Source organism: Eptesicus fuscus, chromosome 14, assembly GCF_027574615.1.
Source record: "Eptesicus fuscus isolate TK198812 chromosome 14, DD_ASM_mEF_20220401, whole genome shotgun sequence".
Classification (NCBI taxonomy): domain Eukaryota; kingdom Metazoa; phylum Chordata; class Mammalia; order Chiroptera; family Vespertilionidae; genus Eptesicus; species Eptesicus fuscus.
This window is the reverse complement of record NC_072486.1, coordinates 37013276-37035502: the sequence shown is the minus strand read 5'-3', so window position 1 is coordinate 37035502 and position 22227 is coordinate 37013276. Positions and strand designations below refer to the sequence as shown.

Genomic DNA, 22227 nt, shown 5'->3' with positions numbered 1-22227 from the left:
GCGGCGGATCCGCGTGTGTGTGCGCGCGTGCGTGCGTGTGTGTGTGTGTGTGTGTGTGTGTGTACTAGTTGTACTGTATGGGCAGGAGGGGAGGAGGTGGCGGGAGCCGGCTGCGGGAGGAGGGGCGCGCGCCTGCCAGGGGGCCGCTTCGCCGGCGTCTCCGCTCCCTCCCTCCGCAGCTTGACCCGGTAGTGAAGGCGGAGAGAGAGGCAGGCTGGGTCCGCCTGGCAGCCCGCGAGGGGAGGCGGGAGCGGGGAAGGAGGGGAGCCGAGGCCCGGCGTGGGGAGGCCGGCAGGCAGGCAGGCTGGGAGCCAAGCGCGGACCTGGCTTCAGATCTCCCCGCGGCGAGCGGAGCTGGGCTGCGGCGCAGAGAGGACGCCCCGCCGCACTGCGAGCCCTTGATGGGGGCGCGTCTGGGGCCCGCGCCGCCGCCCGCCCCCGCCCGCCCCCGCTCGGGATCCCGCCGGGGGAGAGGCCCGGGCGCCGGGAGCCGGGGAGGCACGCGGAGGGGCTCGCAGTGCAGAGATTTCGACTCTTCCGGTTTTCAGCCAGACCCGTGGCGGAGTTCTCAGAGTTCCCCCCGAGGAGCAGAAAGTTAGGGAGCTGCAGGCTGGTCACCGGAGCGGGGAGGGCAGAGCTGCACCCCTTTCGCGCGCGTCGGGCTGGGACGGGGCCTGAGCGCAGGGCGGAATGTCTGGTGAAAGGCGATGCCCGGGAGCGAGGGGAAGGGGCTTCGGGTTTCCTTGTTTGGAGGAGCGGAAAGGGGCTGCGGGCGGTGGGGCTGGGCAAAGGGGTGCGGTGAGCAGCCTCCTCGGAGAAATGGACAGTTTCACCCACGCCCTGGCCCTGGCAAGCCCTCCGACTCGGACTTGTAACTTGGGAAGAAACCTTAAGAGGACCTGGCCCGACCACCCCCTGCGACAGGGAAGGAAAAGAAGGCTCCGAGGGTGAACACTGCGGCCCATCGGGGCCGGAACTCAGCTCGCGGGCCCGCCACCAGGCTCCGTCATTAACCTTCAGCAAGTTCTCAGCCAGGAGGAGAGGTGAGGACAGGGGCGCAGGATGCTGGAGGGCTGCTGATTTCCACTCAAGCGCGGATTTCCTGTGAGCCGTTAGGGATGATTTTAAACATTTTTGTAACTGGTAAATGATTTGCACTTGCTTTACTTTCAAATGATAACTTTAAGACAAAAAAGAAATCGCACACCTACTCATCTCTTTAACGCATGAAAAGCACTGAGCAGTTAGGAAGCTTGATGTCTGAGATGAAGATAGTGTGGGAGGCAAGCGGTGTAGTTAGAAATGTTTTGTCAACCGAAACAGAAAGGCCAGGTTTGATTTCAGGCTCTGCTACTTACCAACAGTGTGATCTTAAGTGTGTTGCTCGACCTTTCTGAGCATCAGTTTCCTTGTGTGTTAAATAGGGTTAGAAGGACCAATCCCAGGATAAGGATGAAATCTGGTTAATGCATGCAAAGTGCTTGCCTGACACAGGTGGGTAGCACTTAAAATGTTAATTTCCTTCCTTTTCCCTTCTCAAGTATAACTCATTATTTGGGGAAAAGGTGAATCAAATTTAGTCGGAACTGAAAGAGATGTGAAAGAAAGATGATTTGTTTAACCATGTGTCTTTTTTCACTTGAGAAACCAGATCCCCAGTGAGTTGGCTGCCACTGATGAGGATTATTCAATGAGCCAGGGGCAGTGCCAGGATCTGAAACCAGAGCTACAGGCAATGCCCAAAGAAGTTGGCTGTTAGCGTTATAAGACACAATCCTAAGTGGAAATTGATAATAAGAACTAAATATTTATTTTTAAACACTAATTATAGACTAACATGTATGGGCAATACTAATATTTATCGAGTTCTAACTGCATGCTAGATGTTACTCTATAGGCTTTATATAAATTCATTTCTCCTGACATCTTAATAAAGAAGGTACTCTTACCATGCCCTTTTACAGATAAGAAAATTAACTTTTGCAAGCCTGAAAATTTAGTCAGTGGGGAAACTAATATTGGCACCCAAGTATTTTGGCTTCAGACCTGGTCTCCGTCACTGCATTGTCTCTCTCCCCTTGCACTTACAATGTGTCATACCAGTGTCCCCAAAGGTTTGGTCTGCATTTTATTGTAGGGGTAATTAGGACAAAAGAAAACAAATGGAACAGGAGTTTGGAATAAAAGTGTTTTACCCTCTAGAATCCAGGAAAATCATTGAGGTATGTGTCGTCAGCTAATTGAGTGTTTTCTTAGCTCCTAATTCATCTTCTTTGCCCTAAGTTGTGATATTAGAGTTAGAACCTATGAACACTTCTTTGTTGTTAGTTGGTATAGTGTTGGGACTTGTCAGTAGAAGGTGCCAGAGGGACCCTACATAAAAAGGGGACTTGTCTTCTTGGTTCCAGTGCTTTTCTTCTTGCTTCTATGGTGTCGTGGGTGGCTTTCTGGCCAGTGATGGGCAGGAAAGCAGTGTTTTACACCCTCCAGTAAGTTTGGCAAGTTCTCTAGTTGTGTGGCTTCCCAGTAAGCCTTGCTGGAGTCCCAGTGGGTAGTTTGCCAGAACATTTCACTGGCACCCCAGCTGGTGGTTTCCTCACCAGCCCAGTCTGTGACATCTCAACAAATTTTTTGGCCATCAAGTGGGCTAAAGGCACATTATCTCTAATGAGGACACGGTGGGGACTGGGGGATTCTTCTAAATTATCCCACACCCCTGGAGGCACCGGGGATCCGGGCTTCCCTGGCAGCCCAGGCTTCATCTGGAAGGTCGTCTGGAAGGACGTCCCGTTTAATTAGCATATTACTCTTTTTTTTTTTTTTTTTATTATAGATTTCTCCTGATTTCTGTCTCCTGACTGGACCTTGACTGATACAAGGCTAAAGAGATCATCTAGATCATGTAGAACACTGAGTAGAGTTTTATCCCTGGAGTCAGAAGTTGGCATCCTGTCTTTAGCTGTGTGAACTTGACTAAGTCACTTAAACTCCCAGAGCTTGTCCCCTCATTTGTAAAAAAAAATACATATGACAAGGTTTTGTGAGCATCATGTAAAATTTGAAAGCACTTTAATAGCATTTAAATGTGAGTGCACTTTAAACCTGTAAAGTGCTATCACAAGTAAAGGTGTTAATTGTCAGTATAGGAACAGAGGGTAGCAAAGATTTTCTTTAAGAAAAAAAAAAATTGCATGCATTCTGGGTACTTAGTTTGTTTCCTGGGGGTAAAAGTAGCATTTTTTCTAGGATTTGTTCTCATCAAATAAATATATTATTGGATTATTGGTTGGTTGGTTGGTTGGTTAGTTGACTTTGCCTAGCTTTTAAGGATAAAAACAGTTTCTAGTCTCAAGTAGTTCAAGTTTCCAGCTCTATGAAAAATACAACTAAAATTACAAGCATTTTGAAATGCTAGATTCAGACTAATTTGGTTACTTTCTATTCTGGTATCCTTCATATTTGCTTTATTTTTATTTTGTCTCCTGTACCCTTTCTGGGTATAATGTCTGTGTCAAGAAAGAATTATTTCATTGCTGAGCACTCTATGTGTAAACATGGCACTAGATATTGCATGCTATTCCAAAAGGAAAATAGTTTAGGAGTCTTAAATGCTAAAGAAACCAAAACATGTGTGCATTCAGTCTTTAGAAGAGTTCTCTGAGGTAAATGCTTGTGGGAGATTCTACCCCATCCCCTTGGATCCCTTCAGTTGGGTCTGGGTGCCCTTCCCCCAGCTTCTGTGTTCTTTTATTTCTCACAGCCATCCTCTGCCACTCTCTTTGGAAGATTGCCCAAAAGCTTCTGGACTCACTTTGCCTTCAGGCACAGACAACCAGAGAGAACCATCTGGGAGTGAACTTTCCTCCCAGTGCACCTTTCCCAAGAACTGCCCTACAGAGCACAAAAGCCCAGCCCTATTGCCTCTAATAGTAAGAAAACTTGAGATGTCATTTATACCCCAAAGCTCCCCTGCAGGATCATGCTGATGCGAGGGTTTTGCTTGAAATCGCTTCCCTCCATATCTTGCGTACTCTGGTAACTTAGGTATTTTTTCCTGGAGGCATTTCCTTAATAAATCATGTGCATACAATCCTCATCTTAGGGTCTGATTCTGGGGATCCTGACCTACAACATTACTATTCCTTCTTACAGACCAAGAAACGGAGGTTCAGGTGTTTTAAACTGCCCAAAGTTACTCTCCCAATAAAAGGGAGGAGTTTTGATTTGATCCATGTCTGTGTGACTCTAAAGTTCTTATTCCTAATGCAGTGTTACTTTTAAAGTACCAAATACTGAGTTTTAATTAGCTATCTAAATACAAGTGGACACAAAATGCTGCAATTGATCGACGGACGGATTATTGCATCCCTATAAGATCTCTGTGTTTGAGGAGAAATAATAAGGGCCATAGGCGGTAAGACCAAAGCCTGGTGCACCCCCATCAGAGACCTACCTGACCAGAGGCATGAAGACATGTCCCACCTTTTAGCAGAGAGTGTAAATGTCCAGTGTGATTTTCAGGCAAGGGCTTTCTTCATGCTGAGGTTGAACTGGGTATTTGTATTTTCACTATTGCTTCTATAACAAACTACCATAAAACAAATTTATTACCTACAGCTGTGGAGGCCAAAAGTGCAAAACAAGTCTTGTTGGGCTAAAATTAAGACATAAGAGCGACTATGTTCCTTCCGGATCTCTAGGAGAGAGTTCTATTTCTTGCTCTTGCCTACCCTCAGAGGCCACCTAAACTCTTTGGTTTGTGGCCCCCTTATTCTGTCTTCAAAGCCAGCAACAGCAGTATCAGCTCGTATTTTATCACTGATACTGACTCCCCTGCCTCCCTCCTCCAATTTTCAGGACTCTATAGCAGGCCCACCCAAATAGTCTCCTTATTTTAAAATCAGCTGATTAGCCATTTTAGTTCCATCTGTAACCTTAATTTCCCTTTGCCTCTTGATGTTCCTTAGTAGAAGGTTTAGGGGATTAGATTCCTCCAAACACATGCACAGAATTGTATATTTTATTTGGCATTTTATCAAATTACATTATAGTACTAATTATCTTTACCTCAAAATCTTACATATTGTAGTGATTGTAAATCTTGGGTTTATATCAATTAAATTGGCCTGGAAGAATCAGAACTGTTTCATTTTAGTCTAGAATTAATATTCATTGATTGTGCTTCTGCATTTCATAGAACTATTTTACTATTTTTCAGTATTGGTCTTAGTATTGAGAAGTAATACCTTGTCCAACGTCTCTGCAACTCAAGAACGTACTCAAACAACTGTCAGTCAGCCACCTAGCCCTGTGCAAAACAATCTGAGGAAAGGTAAAATTTGACTATTTAAAATCTATATGAGTATTAGATCACTTCAGTTGCTAGAAATTTCTGAATGTAACTCTTTCTGTGAAATTCATGGACATGGAATTTATACAAACTGGGGAAAGAGAACTGAAAAATCATTTAAATCATTGCTCCATCTAAACTACAGAGTTCACAAGATATGGAGGAATTTGAGCAGCTCAATAAAACAAAATATTTTTTGGTTCTTTGACTTTAAAATCATTGCAATATTTTATGTAAATGATAATGAGTAAGACCTCTTTATGCTTTTGTTACCTTATTCAACATATGCACAAAACATAACAAAATAATATTGTGTTTGGATATGGAAATGTATGCTTCTTTGCAGTGTTACTTAGTCATACTTCCTAAATGTCAATATCTGAATTTATGTTTCATTTTTATGTTTTTGCCTGTTACTTATTTGGTGCTTGTCAATCTTTTATCATCACTTCATATTCTACTGATCTCAAAAAGATATTCTCATACCTTTTAAACACTTCTTTACTAGATTTTTTTAAACGCTTCAAAAATTCTGGTACTTCGAGTTCATGCCATCAAGCAGCTATATTTATCACTCCCTTTTTATTTGTGTTCATTTGGTGTCACTTTTTACTTTATGATTCTAAATCTTTTAAAACCATCTTACCATTTTTTCATTCCTTCATCCTTATAGAAAATTCCATCTACAAAACACTATTTCTTACTTTTCTAACTACTTGTATTTTTTTCATATTCTTTAGTCCTTCTGTTTTCCAAATGGGGAGCTTAATTTCTTTCTTTTTCCTATAGCTCCTCTTATTTTTGTCTTCGGTTTCCCATCAATTTTCATTATAAATGTTATAATAATTCAAAGTATTCTACATGTATTTTTAATGTGATGTCTACTGCCCATATTCTTATCCTATTATTTCTATGCTTTTGTTAATTGATTTTAAAATGACAACAGTTTTTATTACGAGGATGCAAAAGAATCAACAAAGGGACATTATTATCATGGGCTTAATTTTTGTCAGTGGTGAAAAATCTTGTAGGTGTAAAGAAAGTTATGGAAAGAAAGTGAACATATTCTATTTTAAAATAGTAAGGAATAGTCAGATGTGTTTTCTAGTCTTTGGAAAAGCATATTTCAAAAAAAAAATCAAAGAAAAGTTCATCATGTTTCTCATCCAGATTATTGAGAAGCAGAAAATGCTAATGAACATTTGTTGCAATGAAAATGTAATTCTAATCATACTTATTTTAATTATTTTAAAAACTTTTTCAAACACTATTCCGTGTGGCATGATATGTTTTTAACCATTCTGAGTGTTATAGATGTCTTTCAAAATATAATGAATACTAGTGATCTTATCCCACCCTTCTCGCTCTACCACAAATGCATATATACATGCATCTTCCAAATATTACATATCATTGCATGTAACTTAGAGATCCATTGAAGCTAAACTATTTGTTTGGCTAAGAGATTCTTAGAAAGTCCAGCTTAAATAAACCTTTTATGTAAAGTTTTTTATTTATTTATACATAATCAGCTGATAGTAATCTTATCTGATGAACTCCAATGAAATGCTACCTGATCCTTTTCGTCACGTTTTTTTCTGCCTTGTATCATAATCTTCTAGTCATATCACAGCGTCATTGCTAGGCTGGGTCATGAGAGCATGGCTTCCTGTTTGTATTCCTCACAGAAGTTGAATGAATGACAGAAAATACAATAACAGAAAAAAATGAAGATACATAACTACAATGAATATGAAAGGGTCAACTAGATCTATTAAGCACAGAATCAACTAATACCAGTAAAGTAAACCCAAAATTTAAAGGTGTATCTTAAAAGATCAAGAACAGCAAGAGGTTTGCTATCTGGGAAGGTATTAACATATTAAGATAATTATATAACATTTTATCTATCAAGGAGAATAATTTTAAGCACGAAAAGAGGAGGACAAATTTCTTTAAAAGAAAATTGTAGTTTAAGATGAGACCTGGGATAATTTGAAATCATTTAATTGCTTCAGAGGATTTTAATTTTTTCAACTTCTCTCAGGTCCTAGATCAACAAAAGAATCAGGAAGTTGGGCAAGCCATTGTCTGTAATCTCTGAAAAAAAGTGGACATTAAGAGATTCAGTAGAAGATGGGTGAAAAGCAAAACTATCATGATTTTCCAAAGAGGAAAAAAAATGAACTCCAGAAACTATATACCACAAAAATTAGGACATCAAGAAAAAGAAGTTATAACATGAAACTAGTCTAGCTTCATAAACAAGTCAAATTTAAAAATGCACATGTTTACTTATAAAGCATGACTTGTTTGTTGTGGATCATGTTAGCTTAATCATTAGTCATTAATGCCATCAATGTTTTCATATATCTGCAATGAATACTCAAAGACCAGGCTTCTGTCATTTTGTTTAATACCTTAAAGTGATGCTTCAGTTTGAAAATGCTCTTTTAACACATTCTCCACATCTGGCTTGACCAGGACACACAAAATTGGTTTATTACTTCCCTCTCATGAGCACTCAGTATTTAATATATGTTCTTCCGATCAACTGTTCAGATTGTTGCCTCATAATAACTTTGTATTATGATCCTTTTCCTAAACTTATAAGCTTTTTCTTTAATAATTCACTGACCCTAAAACTATCAGATATTTGAAGACCACTACCACAACTTAATATTGTTAGTTTATAATTCCAATTTAATCAGTATACTTAATGTACAATACACTTTGTATAAATAGAAATATACTATGAATAAAATATAATACAGCCCTAGCCAGTTTGGCTCAGTGGATAGAGCGTCGGCCTGCGGACTGAAAGGTCCCAGGTTCGATTCCGGTCAAGGGCATGTACCTTGGTTGCGGGCACATCCCCAGTGGGAGGTGTGCAGGAGGCAGCTGATCGATGTTTCTAACTCTCTATCCCTCCCTCTTCCTCTCTGTAAAAAATCAATAAAATATATTTAAATAAATAAAATATAATACAATTCAAAATTTTATATAAATGTATGATACATTTTAACCCATGTTATTTAATGACAATTATGAATATTTTACCTACACTTAGTATTGGTTGTGATATTGGTCAGCTACTAGTTATATATGGTCTAGATTTAGATTAATTTCATCCGGTTGTGAGTCTTAAATAATTTGCATATGTCAATGTATTTTATAGTATAATGACCGCCATTTTACTAAAATTTCAAAATTTTGAGGACATAATGCTATTATGGTTTTTTACTTTAGGCTATATTTAAAATATTATTTATATTGTCACTAATGTCTTGATAGGAGACCTAGAAATAAGGAAATATTTTTTTAATAACAATAGGTGTTGAAAAGATAAAGGCTCCTATATACTCGGTCTGTTTGATTATGTAACTGCAGGAGTTTATGGACTCATTCAAACACCATACAGACCTCAAGAAGAACAAACACTGCATTTGCCTCTTTAAGCCTAGAAAGTATTTTAAAGGATGTCATGTTGTGTTTATCTACATATAAACATTCTCTGAAGCTCCCATTTTAGCAGGAAGCTAAATAAAAGAATTTTAAGTTTTCCCAGTACTAATGGAGATTTACTTCATAGCCCTTTTCTCTGAAGACAAATACAGGTCTCTCCTCAAGGGTTGGTGGATTTGCACATGAGGTATGATTTAAAGGGCCAAAAACATCTTTTCTGCTCTTTCCAAAATGCTTCACTATGTTTTGTCATATTGCCTGATAATTTTACCTTAGAGACTTATCCTTTTGAGATAATAGAATGCAAATGTCTCTGAAAGGGTATCTTCTGCTTTAGTCACACTCATATGGCTACTGGTGAACAAAATACATTCATTACAGGATAAAGGGAAGATTGCCAGCTAACAAATCTCTAGCGTGTGTACTGCACCAAACATTGCTTAGCAGTTTCCATGATTTTCTCAGTCTAGCTTATAAGAATAAAGAGATTAAACATCAAGGGAATATGGGTATGATACATAAAATTGTACAATTGGTATTTATTCTGTGTTTCTAGTATATCTGTTGGTTTATAAACAAAGGAAATAGAATGCTAACAAGTGGGTGTGGTGATTGGGTGGTATGGAAAGGCCTCTCCTAAGAGGCGATACTTTTAAATTTTATTTTTCAAGTACAGTCTACATTCATTATTTTGTATTAGTTTCAGGTGTACAGCATAATAGCCAGACAATCAAATACTTTACAAAGTATTCCCCTGATATTTCCAGTGCCCACCTGGCATCATAAATAGCCATTACAATATTATTGACTATACTAGAGGCCCGGTGCACGAAATTCATGCACGGGGGAGGGGGGGATGTCCCTCAGCCCAGCCTGCACCCTCTCTAATCTGGGATCCCTCAAGGGATGTCCAACTGCTCGTTTAGGCCCGGTAGGATCGGCCCTAAACGGGCAGTCGGACATCCCTCTCACAATCCAGGACTGCTGGCTCCCAACTGCTCGCCTGCCTGCCCTCCTGATTGCCCCTAACCGCTTCTGCCTGCCAGCCTGACCACCCCCTAACCACTCCCTTGCCAGCCTGATTGATGCCTAACTGTTCCCCTGCCAGCCTGATTGCCCCTAACTGCCCTCCCCTGCAGGCCTGGTCACCCCTAACTGCTCTCCCCTGCAGGCCTGGGTCCCCCCTAACTGCCCTTCCCTGCAGGCTCGGTCACCCCCAACTTCCCTCCTCTGCCGGCCTGGTCACCCCTAACTGCCCTCCCCCTGCAGATCTGGTCCCCCCAACTGCCCTCCCCTGCAGGCTTGATTGACCCCAACTTCCCTCCCTTGAAGGCCTGGTCCCTCCCAACTGCCCTACTCTGCTGGCCATCTTGTCATGGCCATCTTGTGTCCACATGGGGGCAGCCATCTTGTGTGTTGGAGTGATGGTCAATTTGCATATTACTCTTTTATTAGATAGGATTCCCTATGCTATAATTTACATTATCATGACTATCTTGCAATTACCAATTTGTACTTCCCAATCCTTTCACCTTTTTCACCCAGACCCCCACCCCCCTCCTCCATTAACCATTAGTTTGTTCTCTGTGTCTATGAGTCTGCCTCAATTCAGTTTATTTTGTTCTTTAGAGTGAAATCATATGGTATTTGTCTTTCTCTAACTGACTTATTTCACTTAGCATAATACCCTCTAATTCCATCCATGTTGTTGCAAAAGGTAAGATTTCATCATTTTTATGGCAGAGTATTTTCCCTTTAATATATGTACCACAACTTTTTTGTCCACTCATCTATTAATGGGCACTTTGGTTGCTTTCATAGTCTGGCTATTGTAAATAACGCTGCAATGAACATAGGGGGGCATATATCCTTTTGATTTACTGTTTGGGTTTCTTCATATACCCAGACATATACCCAGAAGTGGAATCACAGGGTCATAAGGCAGTTTCATTTTTTTATTTTTTGAGGATCCTCCATACTATTTTCCATAGTTGCTGCACCAATCTGCATTCCACCAACAGTGCACCAGGGGTCCCTTTTCTCCACATCCTAGCTAGTACTTGTTTTGTGTATTTACTGATGATAGCTATCATGACAGGTGTGAGGTGATATCTCATTGCGGTTTTAATTTGCATATCTCTGATGATTGGTGACTGTGGAGCATCTTTTCATGTATCTGTTGGCCTCTGTTTCTTTTCTTTGGAGACGCGTCTATTCAGGTACTCTGCCCATTTTTTAATTGGATTGTTGGGGGCTTTTTGATATTGAGTAGAATGAGTTCTTAGAAAATTTGGAAATTAACCGCTTATTAGATCTATCATTAACAAATACCTTCTCCCAATCAGTAGATTGTCTTCATTTTGTTGATGGTTTCCTTTGCTGTACAAAAACTTCTTAGTTTGACGTAGTCCCATTTGTTTATTTTTCTTTTGTTTCCCTCGCCTGAGGAGATATATCAGAAAGAAATATTACTAAGAGAAATGTCAGAGATTTTACTGCCTATATTTTCTTCTAGGACTTCATTATATGTGATGTAAGAGGTGGTCTAGTTTCATTTATCTGAGTGTATCTTTTCAGTTTTCCCAACATCATTTATCTCATTGTATGTTTTTGCCCTACGAGGTGATTTTTAAGTCAGGACTTAAATGAGGAACAATATTCAATTGTGTAAAAATCTGAAGGAAGGACTTTTCAGGTAGGAGGAAGGGAGGTGTCTAGGTCCTGACGTGGTAAGGAACTTGACATGTCATAGACTAGGGCCTAGTCCAAATTAGACCTTTAACAAATTAGACCCTGATTAAAATTTAGTTCTCCCCTGACTCTTTATCATCATTCAACAGACTAATCCATGCCTCTGTGACTGTGGATATGCTGTTTCTTTGGTTTGATAGTCTCTCATTCATTCGTTCTTGCCTGATAAACTGTGACTCATCTCTTTTTTTTCCTTCTTTTTCTTTTTTTTTTTTTTTGAGAGCCCTTTACCCAGTGATGGTCCCTAAAGACACAGAGATGAATGAGAGTTTACATTTAACCTCAAGAAACTCAGTTTAGATAGGGACACAGATGGCTGTAATGCAAGAGATTTAAAAATTGTGTTTTGACAATATCAAGGAGGGGTGACTAAATCTCAGTGAGAAACTTGGGAAAGCCTTGGAGATGTGTCCTTTTTTATTTTTTATTGTGTAAAATATTACATATGTCTCCTTTTTCCCCCATTGACCTCTCCCTGGCCGTTTCCACCCCCCAGCACATGCCCTCACATGATCTCACTCATTTGTGAAATATAATGAACACCATAAAGTGATGAACAAAAATAGACCCAGAGACGTAGAAGCTGTGACTCATCTCTTAAACTTCATCTCAAGCTTTCCCTCTTTTAGGAAGCCTTCCCTTCTTTCTCCTACTGTTGTCTTTGTGCTACTGTTGTCTTGTGCACTTGATAAACTACTTTGCAATTACTAATTTACTTACCTGCTTTTATCACTACTGAGTATCTTCAGAAGAGTTTTCATGATATATTTTAATTAGTAGCCATAAATAAAAAATATAGCTATAGCCATTAGTAGCTATAGCTATATTCTGTAATCAGTAGAAAGTTTATTGTTGTTTCATTTTGAAAAAATAAAGTGTTTAAATATGACAATTCATATTTAATGCAAACATTTTCTAGAACTGTCATGAAAACATTGTGAAAAGATTGAGTAATTTTTATATACAGCTTACAATTCAGTTTTTCTATTACCATTATTTATTATAGATTTTCAGTCTACTTTTAAATATGTTAGCATTGAATACAAGTTACTACTTCATTAAAATCATGATTCCATAGCATGTTTTCTATGGTTTGTTTATCTTTTTAAGTTAGAGTAGTAGAGTGGTATTTGAGACATTCATTACCTTTTATTTAACAGAACTTAACTATTCTTAACTTGGAACCTGAGGGCTTTTCCAACTCCTTAGTGCCTGGCCAAAGTAGAATAGCCGAATGAGGAGCTGCGAGGAGAAATGAGAGATGTAGCCAGAGAGATGGGAGGAGGATATGGACCTTTTGGAGCCAAGTCAAAGGTCATTTCTGTCAGGGAACAATGACAGCACCATACTTTAATATGTGACAGATATATAGCATTAAAGTAAAGTTGTAGAATTGCAAATGCATACTTGAAGCTTTTTTCCCCCAGAAAGTTCCCAATATGTTGGCATTTGCTCAGTGTCTAAGGGGATAACTGTGTAAGTGATTGGCATTTGTTCTAAGCCTTATCTGTATGTACTCAGGGAGAGGATCTTACCCTACGGTTTGTCCTTGAAGTCATTGGTGGTAGAACTGCATGATACAAATACACTGAATGAATTAAACTAATGAATAAATGCACACGCCTTTACATTTAATCCTAGATATTGTTTTAAAACTTTGAATCAGTAGGGAAACCTAGATTGTTATTTAATCGATGGGTTAAAATTTACTACTAATATTATTTTTTTATTTTAATGTTCAAATTGTCCCAGATTTTTTCTGCAGAGGCTCCTTCAAGATGCTTCACTTGTCCCTTTCACATGTCCTACTGATTATTTAAATACTTCCTTGCTTCTTGATATATATTTAAAATATATTCCAAATTTATCCTGTTCTCTTTCTTCCCCAGCTCTGGAATTTGTCTTTCCTCCCCAAGGAACCCTGTTCCTTTCAGGGAAGAATGATATATTTAGAAACCAAGATACAGTAATTTGGCTTGTTTATTGCTATTGGTGGGCCATTACTGATAAGCCCTTTCAGTGGACAGAGATAGGAAATATATAGAGACATTTCAAATATACTTATATGTAATATATTAAGTATATAAGAAGAAATAAATCTTGGCTTATTATGAACAACACATTAACATTTTTAAAGGGAAAATATTTGTTGTCTACATAAAGTGGGCCTACAAAGTAATAATATTCGTATGGAGCAAAGCATACTAAATAGATTTAATAGTTAAACATAATATATCTTAGTGCCGAAACCGGTTTGGCTCAGTGGATAGAGCATCGGCCTGCGGACTCAAGGGTCCCAGGTTCGATTCCGGTCAAGGGCATGTACCTTGGTTGTGGGCACATCCCCAGTAGGGGGTGTGCAAGAGGCAGCTGATCGATGTTTCTCTCTCATTGATGTTTCTAACTCTCTATCCCTCTCTCTTCCTCTCTGTAAAAAATCAATAAAATATATTAAAAAAACAAACAAACAAACAAAAAAACATAATATATCTTAGAATCTTAAGTGTTGTAGGAGACATTTTCTAGAACTGTCATCTAGGTGTTATAGAACAGACCCTTGCAGTGTGTTTGGATCTGTTAGAATAGAAAAATAAGATTGGGACAAAAGCTTCTCCTAATCCTTCCCAGTGCTTTTAACCACATGGTGAAAGCATATTAAGCATTCATTACTCCCAGAATCTTGAATGCATATTTATGAAAGGAGTAAAACAAGGAAGTAGTGACTCTATTTACTTATGAACAATACTAATGTGTTCTCTTTAGATAAATACATTAGCTACAGAGGCAGTACTAGCCATTTCATTTAGCAATGGCTTGACTATCATTTGGCTACCAACATGGATAAGTTGTTTGAAAAAGATGAGGAGTTAGGAACATAAAAATAATCAGGATTTGCATTACAAAAGCCCTATGAGTATGTATTCAAATTCTTAAGAGTTTTCTCACAGCATGTCATAGAGGACTTTTTTTCTAATGGTTTGTCTCTCCCCTATTACATTGAAAACCAGAGCTTCTCTCCTTGGTTTACTAATCCCAAAGATTAATTCAATAGAAGTAGAGACTTATTTTTACTGGTTCATTCACTTTATCTAGAAAAATATAGTTTGATATTTTAAAGTTTGTTTTATGTGGTATAATAAAACAAAGATTCCTATTATAATACATCATATACACACTTGCTCACTATTGCATTGTTATAATTTAGTGACCTGAAAATAATGTAAAATATATTACACATATATGTTATATGTGTAATTTTTATTTCAGAAATAGAAAAGAAAGTAAATACCTGAAGAAGCCACAGCTGTGATACAATAAAAATGACACAACAATATCACATGATCTCACTCATATGTGGGATATAATGATCAACATAATTTGATGAACAAAAATAGATCCAGAGACAAATGGCAGGGGAGGTGGGGGGTGTAGAGAGCAACCAAAGGACTTGTATGCATGCATATTAGCATAACCAATGGACACAGACACTGGGGCAGTGGGGGCTTGCCTGGGGTGGGAATGGCAGGGGGGGAGAGGGGATGGTCATTCGGGGGCGGGGGGGGAAAGGAGACATATGTAAAACTTCAGACAATAAAAAAATATAACATGTTTCCAAATGGAAAAAAAAAAGTACACAACAATTTGACCAGTGTTAGAAGGCAAGATTAACAATTATTAAGGAGCTACAATGTGGTAAACACTATTATGTATTATATTTTTATTTAATCATCTTAATATAATTGCTAGAGCTATTATTCCCATTTTATAGAAGAAGAAATGGACATTACTGCCTTGTTAAACTCAGTCAACTTTGTGTGATTAATACATTGTGGAGATTGAACTCAAACCCACATATGTTTGGCCCTAGATCCCACACCAGATCACATAAGTCTTTGCTCTGCTCTGCCCCTGTTCACTGACAACTTGCTCAATTGATTCTTTGTGTTTTTTTCTGAAAGAGAAGGATATTGGCCTATCTTCACAATCTGCAACGTTCTAACAATCAATAGATGTGCTCACCACAACACATCATAGTTTTTTTTAATGGTCAGCATTCATGATTTCAAATTAACTATGACTCTGATGCTTTAAACTTCATTTTAATTTTATTAATTAAAACAGATCTGTATACACTGAAAAGTATAAGTTGTGACAACAGCATAGAAATCTTTTTTTTTTTTAAGTAACAAATCATATCTGAAAATGGACCAAAGATACATGGGAAGGTGTGAACCACACATATGTGGCTGAAAGCTCACCTGGAGTCAACATAAATGACTTTATTCAAAAGGGCTGCCTAAAGACAGTCGGATCCCAACAGTGAGAGTCTGTGAAGATATGGACTCCTGAAACCCAAGTCCCAGTCAGGTGCAGGTGAGAGATACCTACCAATGAGTGGGGAGATGAGTAAATGGTCTGAAGAGCCCTCCAAGGAACTGAAACCCCCTGGCAGGGAAAAAGAGCAAGGGTCAGCTATGACACCTGCCAAACCAGAGAGCAATGATGGCAGCTCACAAATACAAGCGTGCAGCAGCGCTCCTGTGCCCTCACCTCTCCTCCCTTCACCCTCTTGAACCCTGGAATGGTCAGAAACAGTGCAAGTTAACACTTGTGAAGAGGTAGAAAGACAAGTTGGGAAAGTAGAAGAGTATCTATCCAAGCCATACTTTATACTGCAAGCCTGCCTTCTGCTGCATAGCTGATTAGCTGAGTGCAGAAGCTTTAATTTTGAATGAAGCTTGAAGTTTTTATTATTACTTTAGCTATACCTATCAGTTTCAGAAGTGAAATAGTTTAAGTGACAAAAGTACCAGGAGGATTTATTATTTAAGAGCTCTATGGGGACCAACCAAGATGTTATCTAGAAGAAGGAAAAGAATTACCCTATAGAGCATATTCTAAGGAACGTTATGAGAAAAAATAGTTACTTAATGATTTAATTTTCTCAATTTGTTTCCTTCACAGTATCATCATATATCTATATATACATCTATATATAATGTACCGAAAATATACATTTATATACGTGCATGTATCAATGGAACACATTTTTCAGTTTTCTTAATTTTTAAAAAATTCTTACTTGGTTATTCTCTCAATTTTATTTCTATACTAGAGGCCCAGTGCATGATTGAATCATGCACATGTAGGGTCCCCTACACGCTTTTGCTTTTCGCGGTGGAGCTGGGTGTCTGTCCGCTGGTGCCGGAGCAGACAGGCACCCAGCTCCCCCAGTTTTGATGGTCCGCGGCCGCTGAGGGGGGCTACCCTGCTGTTGAGAGGTGCAAGGGGCAGGACTCCCGCCCCTGCGCCTCTCAACGGCCGCTGAGGGGGGCTGCCGCGGACACCTGGCTACCCTGCCGTTGAGAGGCGCAGCTGGGTGTCCGCGGCAGGCCCCCTCAGCGGCCGCGGATCTGGCCGTTGAGAGGCACTCCCGCCCCCTGCGCCTCTCAACAGCAGGGTAGCCCCCCTCAGTGGCAGCAGATCCATGCCTCTCAATGGCCGGATAGGCCACCCGAGTCCCGCCCCCCAGCCTCCCGCCGCCCAATCATGGGCGTAGCGGAGTGATGGTAATTTACATGTTACTCTATTATTAGATAGGATATTCTTTCTAAATTCTATAGCTATAAGCAGATAAGGGTAAAATGCTTATATGCAAGATTCTAAATTTTTTTATAATTGATAGTCATATTTTATCTAAACCCCATATGTCATGTGATATATTTGACACTCTATCATACTTGCATGTGACTTTATAAAACACAAATCAACGCAAATAAACAGGACCAGAATTAGATTTGAAAAAATGTATTCAATTATATGTGTAAGATGAGGCAGAATGAATTCTAATTAAGTTCACAGAAGATTTGAAATTAGGTATAAATCTGTAAGATCATATTACTTTGGATATGAATTAATATTAGATTTGCATTCACCAAAAGGTATTATGTTTACCTTTGAGTACCACTTAGACAGAACTTTAGGACAGATATCTTATCTTTACTCTCTCTTTTCATTCCCTGCCATCTAAATGTCATTGAAAAATCTGTCCATCTTGATTATCAACATCAAAGACTGTTTTTGAGGAATGTAGAGGAAATAAGATTTACATTTTAGTGGGAGATAGAATACAATTAAATATTTTTGTAAGTGTAGAAAAAAAATTTTAAGGGGTAACACTTAATATCTTAAGTGATTTGTCAAAAACTGAGTTTTAGATATTAAGTCTATCAAAGATGTAAAAAACACAAGAGAGTTTCTTATAAATAAGTGTTCCACATTTAGCTTAAAGAACTCATTTAGGACATAGTATTCTACTATCTGTATGTGGGCATTAAGGAAATGTTATTTGAAACAGATAATAAAAATTTCCATATTTTAGGATCTGTGATTTAGAATTTAGATGTCAAAAGGAGATTAGTATTGGTCATAGCATGGACCCTAAAGCCACCATTCATATTTGGCTATTTTATAATATATATGGATATTTTAGTAAACAAAAGCCATGAATGGCCTATAATGATCTCATTCTCACTAGTATAATGTAGGATAAAGTATATAAAATATTTATGTATATTATTTCATTATTAACAAACTAGAGGCCCAGTGCCTGAAATTCGTGCACGGAGAGGGGGCGTGTCCCTCAGCCCAGCCTGCACCCTCTCCAATCTGGGACCCCTCGAGGGATGTCCAACTGCCCGTTTAGGCCCGATCCCGGATCGGGCCTAAATGGGCAGTTGGATATCCTTATCACAATCCAGGACTGCTGGCTCCCAACTGCTCACCTGCCTGCCTTCCTGATTGCCCCTAACCGCTTCTGCCTGCCAGCCTGATCGCCCCCTAACCACTCCGCTGCCAGCCTGATTGATGTCTAACTGCTCCCCAGCCAGCCTGTTTGCCCGCAACTTCCCTCCTCTGCCGGCCTGGTCACCCCTAACTGCCCTCCCCTGCAGGGTTGATCGCCTCCAACTGCCCTCCCTTGCAGGCTTGGTGCCTCCCAACTGCCCTCCCCTGCTGGCCATCTTCTGGTGGCCATCTTGTGTCCACATGGGGGCAGGATCTTTGACCACATGGGGGCAGCTATATTGTGTGTTGCAGTGATGGTCAATCTGCATATTACTCTTTTATTAGATAGGATAGAGGCCTGGTGCATGGGTGGGGGCTGACTGGTTTGCTCTGAAGGGTGGGGGTTCCCTTGGGGCGTGGGGCGGCCTGAGCGAGGGGCCTGTGGTGGTTTGCAGGCCGGCCACGCCCCCTGGTGACCCAAGAGGAGGCCCTGGTATCTGGAATTTATTTACCTTCTACAATTGAAACTTTGTAGCCTGGAGCAAAGCCAAGCCTGCTGCTGGCTCCTCGGCCAGCAGTGATTTCTGTTGGAATTAATTCACCTTCTATAATTAAAACTTTGTAGCCTTGTGTGGAGGCTTAGGCCGGCAACAGGAGGCTCGGAAAGCTTGGCTTCTTTTGTTACTGCAGAAACCCAAGCCTCCCTCCCACTCTCAGTGGCTGTAGCCATCTTGGTTGGGTTTATTTGCATATTTGCTCCTGATTGGCTGGTGGGCGTGGCTTGGCTGCTGGGCATGGCTTAGGCATAGCAAAGGGGTGGTCAATTTGCATATTACTCTATTATTAGGTAGGATGACTATGAAAAAATAAAACCCTCAAGAATATTATAATAAATAGTTATTGATATTCAGCAGTACTCTGAAAATTTGCTGAAAAATACTGGTTTTAATTCAGGGCATCATCAGACACCCCTAATCTACCCAATAACTGTTGTACTCCACTACCTCCTTACTGATAGAATCCCTTTTTCTTCAGTTTGTCCATGATCCCAGACAAAATACTCACCTTCTCAGACTCTGTTTCAGTCAGGAATGACCATGTAACAAAAGTTTAGGCAATGTGATAAAGGTATGGATCTGCTAGAGACTTCTGGGAATGTTTTTGTTTTTCTAATACAGACACTCTTTTTGTACCTTTCTGTTTTTCTGGCCTCTAGCACAACGGAAAAGGGAGATGCCATCTTGCCTCCATGATTCGACAAGCATGAAGATAAAAGCTTCACTGTGAGCATGATGGAGCCAAATGACAGAAAGGGACTTAGACTCCCTTCCTTCACACTTCTTGTTATGTGAGGGAAATAAAATGCTGTTGTAAGTTTAAGCTACAGAGATGGGCTTCTGCTTCATGTAACTAAATATGTCACAATTCATACAATATGAATAAAATTGGTAAAAGTATTCATTTCAAAGGCTTAATCTGAGAGACTCATGATACCTAACACAATCAAATCTCCAAAAAATTATAGTTCTTTAATTCATTGTGATTTTGAATTGATCTTTTATAACCTTCTAGTTACCAAACTATTAAATACATTTGAACATTCAAATCTGAGTAATGCAGATGAATCCTGTTAATTTCTTGGTGTGAGTATGATTGTGTGTATGTGCATATGTGTGTATATATGTACCTATATTTCCTGGGGTACTCAATGCTAGTTATCTCCAACCCATTACTTAAATCTCTTCATCCAAATTCCACTTCCTTAGGCAATAGATCCTAATATATCCCATTAAATATATTCTAAGTATATAATATATCACATATAAATTATATAATATAGTAAAGGCCCGGTGCATGAAATTCATGCATGGGGAGGGTGTGTGTGTGTGTGTGTGTGTGTGTGTCCCTCAGCCCAGCCTGCACCCTCTCCAATCTTGGACATCCCTCTCACAATCCAGGACTGCTGGCTCCCAAACGCTTGCCTGCCTGCCTGCCTGATTGCCCCTAACTGCTTCTGCCTGCCAGCCTGATCACCCCCTAACCACTCCCCTGTCAGCCTGATTGATGTCTAACTGCTCCCCTGCAGGCCTGGTCACCCCTAACTGCCCTCCCATGCCAGCCTGGTTGCCTCTAACTGCCCTCCCTTGCCAGCCTGGTTGCCCCCAACTGCCCTCCCCTGCAGGCCTGGTCATCCCCAACTAATCTCCCCTGCTGGCCCAGTCACCAATAACTGCCCTCCCCTGCAGGCTTGGTCCCCCCCCCCCCACTGCCCTCCCTTGCAGGCCTGATTGCCCAAAACTGCCCTCCTCTGCTGGCCATTTTGTGGCGGCCATCTTGTGTCCACATGGGGCAACCATCTTTGACCACATGGTGGTGGCCATCTTCTGTGTTGGAGTGATGGTCAATTTGCATATTACTCTTTTATTAGATAGGATAAGATATCCTAAAACATTTTCCTACACTAGCTCCTTAAAACTTGAATATAGCAAATATGAAGAAAAGTCTGAAACTTCCTTGTATGGTAGTGTGGAAGTCTCCAGAAGATTCAGGGAGATGGGAATGTTAGAATAGATTTACCATGTAAGACTTGAGCATCCATCTCCTATGATAGAATTCATTGTCATTGCCAGATCATCAAATTGTGAGATTTGTGTGAGTGCTTCAATTCAATAAATTTTCCTATATCAAGCCTTATGTTCCACCCCTTGTTGGATAACTGAATCTCTACTCCCACATTTGCTTCCCAGGTTTCTGCCAGTACTTACTATTCAGTGTACCAATTCCTTTAGTGCATAAATTAAGATCCCTGGGTGGGCCCAGAAGACACTCTATAAGAAGTGCCCTGCTGAGTGGGCACCAATATCTCTCAGAAGCTTGGCTGGTGGTAGCTGCACATCACAAGTTGTGGTTTATGGTGTCAATTGTTGCTATTAAACTGGGCTCTTTAATATTGCTGTGAATAAGGCTAGGGCATAGCACTTATTCACTAGAGGTGAGATAGATATAATTACCAGCTTTCCATCAAGTTGCCTTGACCTTCAGATATTTGTGATAATAACTAATAGGTCATGGTGTTTTTAGACATGAGATAGATAGGCATGGGGAGAGAAATGAAAAAAAAGATGATAGGCAGAAGGCTCACATCGGCTCTTGTAATGGGAAATTGTAGCTCCTAACCCAACTTCCAGATCAAAGTCACTTCTCAAATTCAGAACTCATTGATTGAAACACATGGTTCTTTTGAGAAAGAAGCCTGCAATACCACGTGCAATTTATATAGTAAATTTCCCCACACTTTTCAATGGAAAATGGAACCATTTCCAGGGTAATTCAACATGGAGGAATTGGAAAATCCAGACATTTCTAGGGCTGTTAGAAGGTCTGAGCTGACACTGATGCCATGGAATCTGAAACACCACCATGGTTCTAGTTAAATGGGAGCTTATGGAGTTTAACAATATTTACCAGTATCTTTGGACCTGACCTGTGGTTACTTCTTTGGTTCTCATGTGCATGATTAAGAGAGAAAATACTTAGCAGCTGGGAGAATCTGTGTATATGGCCTGTGAAATCAGAGCCACTAGGACATCAAGAGCCAAGTGGAAGCCCTGAAAACCACACCTCTTCCCTGAGGAAAACTTAAAGTCAGAAGTAAAAGTAGGTGTACAGCTGTGAGTGTGTGGAACACGGAGTTTATTCTTGTATTATTATTTATTGTATTATTTTCCATATGAACAACTGTAAACCTACTTTGCCCCATCCTGTATTATGGAAAGAACTGCTGAGATTAATACCACTGTCAAACACTTAGAGGAGGGAGGGGTGATGGTTTACATATTTCCATGCAATTCACTTATATGTATCCTGTAAAAATG

General features: G+C 40.0%; 1 long non-coding RNA gene across 2 annotated transcripts; it reads left to right on the top strand.

Moving 5' to 3' along the window:
- The first annotated feature begins 96 nt into the window (after positions 1–96).
- On the top strand, positions 97–19957 carry LOC114234550 (uncharacterized). Of its 2 annotated transcripts, none has more exons than XR_008558073.1 (3): positions 97–1043; positions 5219–5332; positions 19569–19957. It is a non-coding gene; the product is annotated as an uncharacterized LOC114234550 (long non-coding RNA). The 2 variants fall into 2 exon arrangements; XR_008558074.1 differs by lacking the exon at positions 97–1043 and adding an exon at positions 1434–1494.
- The last annotated feature ends 2270 nt before the right edge of the window (positions 19958–22227 follow it).